This window comes from Pygocentrus nattereri, chromosome 16 (genome assembly GCF_015220715.1).
Source record: "Pygocentrus nattereri isolate fPygNat1 chromosome 16, fPygNat1.pri, whole genome shotgun sequence".
NCBI classification, from domain to species: domain Eukaryota; kingdom Metazoa; phylum Chordata; class Actinopteri; order Characiformes; family Serrasalmidae; genus Pygocentrus; species Pygocentrus nattereri.
The window spans coordinates 36,459,499-36,464,498 of NC_051226.1; the positions used below are offsets into that span (position 1 = coordinate 36,459,499).

At 44.0% G+C, this 5,000-nt stretch overlaps 1 protein-coding gene across 1 annotated transcript in view; it reads left to right on the plus strand.

Annotated features, from left to right (window-relative positions):
* The window catches only part of rapgef1b (Rap guanine nucleotide exchange factor (GEF) 1b), a 68,257-nt gene that overhangs the window by 556 nt on the left and 62,701 nt on the right, over positions 1-5,000 (plus strand). The window lies entirely within an intron of this gene.

Genomic DNA, 5,000 nt, shown 5'->3' on the forward strand with positions numbered 1-5,000 from the left:
CGGTCGTGTGTAGGACGTGTTTAAATCATGAAACGGCAGCTCGGTGGACTAATTTTGTGAGCTCTGTGCGGAGAAACGGCCGTTTTAGCCGCGGTATAAACCGCCACACCGCTGCTGTTGTCAATCTCAGACGGTTAGTTAGAGGTTAAGGCTGGGAGCAGATGGGGAGGCTGGGACTCGCTGCTGGTGGGGTTTATTGTCATTTTTACCCTTTTATTTGATCTCATTCTTTATCATTTGAGCCCCAAAAGATGGCTCAGAGCTGTATAGCTGAGAAGGTGCGTTATTATATTCCCACCCATCAGCCATAACATTAAAAACACCTCCTTATTTCTGCACTGACTGTCCGTCTTCTCAGCCCCACTGGCCGCATAGAGCCACTCTGTAGGTCTACAGTTACAGTCTGTAGTCCGTCTGTTTCATAGTCACCCTGTTTTTCAGTGGTCAGGACCCCCACAGAGCAGGTACTATTTGGGTTGGGGGATTCTCAGCACTGACGTGGTGGTGGAGTGTGCTGCGCTGGCACGAGTGGATCAGCAGTGGTGCTGGAGATTTTAAACACCGTGTCCACTCACTGTCCACTCTATTACCTTGTCGGTCCACCTTGTAGATGTAAAGTCAGAGACGACAGCTCATCTGCTGCTGCACAGTTTGTGTTGGTCATCCTCTGGACCTTCATCAGTGGTCACAGGACGCCGCCCACAGGACGCTGTTGGCTGGGTGTGTTTGGTTCTCAGTCCAGCAGCGACACTGAGGTGTTTAAAAACTCCAGCAGCACTGCTGTGTCTGATCCACTCAGACCAGCGCAACACACACTAACACACCACCACCACCACGTCAGTGTTACTGCAGTGCTGAGAATGATCCACCACCCAAATAGTACCTGCTCTGTGGGGGTCCTGGGGGGTCCTGACCACTGAAGAACAGGGTGACAGAGTATCAGAGAAACAGATGGACTACAGTCTGTAACTGGAGAACTACAGAGTGCAGCTATACGGTCAGTGGGGCTGATGAAGGGCAGTGAGTGGTAAACGAGGTGGTTGTAATGTTATGGCTGGCTGGCCTGTGTTTGAGCTGGTGCTGTGTGTGAGTACAGTGAACTCCGGGGCTGCTGGCTGCGTTGTTTACCTTTTACATGGTACGCATGTTATTGCGCCATTGATTCCTTTTCAGCTGGTTACTTAAGCTCTGGAATGTACAGCAGTGATTGGTTGGGCAATTTGGGATTCTCCCTTTTTCTACCTGAGAGGGTTGAGTTGACAGCTGAAGAAGGCGGATTCAGCAGGTTATATTCAGGGTTGGGATGTATGGGAATACGAGCACTGGGAATATGTGTTTATAATACAGAAATGAAGTATCTATTCAGTCCAACTTACGTTGTGTAAAGTCAGTACTCAACATACTGCTTACATGTAGCGGAATACTTTTAGAGTACATACTCACTAAATTAAAAATATACCATCTTTAAATTTGATTATTAATTATTAATCTCAGTGTTACTGAGCTCTGCTAAAGCCTGAGTAGACTGATAAATCAATGTGATCGGTTATTAATCTCAGCGTTACTGAGCTCTGCTAAAGCCTGAGTAGACTGATAAATCAATGTGATCAGTTATTAATCTCAGCGTTACTGAGCTCTGCTAAAGCCTGAGTAGACTGATAAATCAATGTGATCGGTTATTAATCTCAGCGTTACTGAGCTCTGCTAAAGCCTGAGTAGACTGATAAATCAATGTGATCAGTTATTAATCTCAGCGTTACTGAGCTCTGCTAAAGCCTGAGTAGACTGATAAATCAATGTGATCAGTTATTAATCTGTCTTACTGAGCTCTGCTAAAGCCTGAGTAGACTGATAAATCAATGTGATCAGTTATTAATCTCAGCGTTACTGAGCTCTGCTAAAGCCTGAGTAGACTGATAAATCAATGTGATCGGTTATTAATCTCAGCGTTACTGAGCTCTGCTAAAGCCTGAGTAGACTGATAAATCAATGTGATCAGTTATTAATCTCAGTGTTACTGAGCTCTGCTAAAGCCTGAGTAGACTGATAAATCAGTGTGATCGGTTATTAATCTCAGTGTTACTGAGCTCTGCTAAAGCCTGAGTAGACTGATAAATCAATGTGATCAGTTATTAATCTCAGCGTTACTGAGCTCTGCTAAAGCCTGAGTAGACTGATAAATCAATGTGATCGGTTATTAATCTCAGTGTTACTGAGCTCTGCTAAAGCCTGAGTAGACTGATAAATCAATGTGATCGGTTATTAATCTCAGTGTTACTGAGCTCTGCTAAAGTCTGAGTAGACTGATAAATCAATGTGATCAGTTATTAATCTCAGTGTTACTGAGCTCTGCTAAAGTCTGAGTGGACTGATAAATCAGTGTGATCGGTTATTAATCTCAGCGTTACTGAGCTCTGCTAAAGCCTGAGTAGACTGATAAATCAATGTGATCAGTTATTAATCTCAGTCTTACTGAGCTCTGCTAAAGCCTGAGTAGACTGATAAATCAATGTGATCGGTTATTAATCTCAGCGTTACTGAGCTCTGCTAAAGCCTGAGTAGACTGATAAATCAATGTGATCGGTTATTAATCTCAGTGTTACTGAGCTCTGCTAAAGCCTGAGTAGACTGATAAATCAGTGTGGTCAGTTATCAGTCTCAGCATTGGTGAGGTGTGCTGGAACGTCTTTCTGCCCATCCGTCTGTCCACCTCTGCTGCTGGCTCCATTATAGACACCTGCGGGTGTTGGAGACCCAAGGGGAAGAAAAAATCACTGGCCAGTTCACTTCTCAGCCAGTTTCCCCATCAGTTCAAATGGGCTGGACTCTGGAGTCTGGATAGTATTGATCAAATTCAGTACCATGATATTTTCCAGTCGAAGCTTCTTCTTCCGAAATCATGTTTCATAACAGGTTGCTGGAGAGATCTATAATGGAAAACACTTGTTTCTCTAATAGTGGTGGTACTAATCCTGGTACCCAGCAAATCTGAGGTGTAACCGCTGTCCCAGAGAACACATTACATTGCAGTGCATGCTGGGGGCTGTAGTGCAGCGTGTTGTGAAAATGAGCTGATATTAGTAGAAATCAAAACTACTTGTGCAGATCGGAGACGACTGTGGGCCTTGCGTTTGACTCATGGGGTGGATATCATAACCTCGGAAGTGATGTCTGATCCATCCGTGGGTGAAACCCTGTCTAGATATCAGTTTTGCGTCAGTGATTAAATGAACCCGTTCTTCCTATTTGTGGCTTCGCTATGCTGAAGGAACGTATTGCAAACCTGACAGAGCGCCTGATTCAGCCGATTCAACTAAAGGGAACCTGATGACTGGACCAAAAGAAACAACCCAGAATGGTTTGGAAAGACGTCTCGTTCCACTGACTTACAGTAAAAGTAAAGTGTATATATATATATATATATATATATATAATCTGTCGGAACAAAACCTCGTATCTCCGTTTTTGTCATTTTTCAGTTTTTGCCGAAATCTGAACACGCCTATTGCCTTTTACGTTGTGTGTAAATTTCATGATAAATGGACCAAAAGAAATGGCTCAGACTTGTGAATGTGAAAAGACGTCTGGTTCCATTGACTTACATTAACAATAAAATATGTTTTTTACTTCTCCTGTGAAGTTACTATTTTGGAGATACAAGGTTTTGATCAGACAGCAGCGATACATACACACGCATATATATATATATATATATATATATATATATATATATATATATATATATATACATGATAAAATGTGATAAAATCTGCCAACCAGATGTTACCTGTTGTCAGATGTTGGTGTGTGAGCGTCGTCCCTTTTCGAAACGGGCGCGCTCTTTACGCCCCAGTGCGTGTGAATTCCTCCCGCGCTGCACAAGGAGAAGAATCCATGTCCTCAGGCTGTGTAGAGGAGCTACACCTTGGAAGTTCTTTCGTTTTTGTCCTCGGTGCAGCAGAGCAGGAGAGGGAGCGTGGCACTACGGCGGTTAGCTGGTCGAGTGTTCTGCAGATTTGTTACCTAGATAAAAGGTGAAGTTGCGTAACGGATTCAGACTTCACCGACTTTCTGTATGAGCTGTAGTCGCTCATACCACCGATCCACACTTCTGCCACCCGTAAGCGCAACTCAAACAGCCCAATCATGTAAATGTGTCCATTGAGCTGCTCTGGCTCTGGAGTTAGAATTAGTCTAGTTAACGTCAGTCCAGTGTGTTTCCTTCTGTCATGTACCTGCAGCGTATTAAATGGACTGTTTTGTACAGTAACAAATAAATGGCACGGATAAGACCAGATTCAGTAGGAGCCGAGCCCGTGCTGCACTAGTTCAGGCGATATTACCTATAAACAGAAAATCACAGCATATGTTGCTGAAAGACTTGCTTGGTATCGAGGCAGCCGAGGCGGCTACCTCGCCCTCCTGACATCCTTCTACTCAAGAAAACAAACGAGAGCTTACGGAGTATGAAAGCCCTGCTTAACGAGGCTGAAAGTGGCTTTTTGTTCAATTTTCCCGTTCCACCTTAAATGGTACAGCAGTTATTATTATGATGCCTGACTCCAGACAGTAACCATTTAAGGCGGAACGGGAAGATTGTTTTGTGCCTTTGTGCTCTCGTGTGTGTGTGGATTCGGTTCCTTCCTAGGAGCCAATCCCAAACCTTCTTAGTGAAAACTGCCTAATTTTCTTCTTAAGAAGTTTTAAGTTGGTGAGGGCCCAGTGAACTGACCACCCTGGAGTCCAGACCTCATCAATGGCTGTGTTCACACGCAAAAACCTTTGCCAATCCAACTGAACACGTTCCGATTACAGATTCAGACTGAAGTGTTTATTCTCACTCTGTTCAACAATCTGATGGAAAATCTCTGTTTACATGCTCGCCACAAGTAAGCTGATCCAAAATGACGCGCATGATTGGAGTACCACTTAGTGTAGACGTTACCTTGACAACCAGCATCATAGGAGGTCCAGTCAGAGTGAGATGAGCAGCAGTGAGC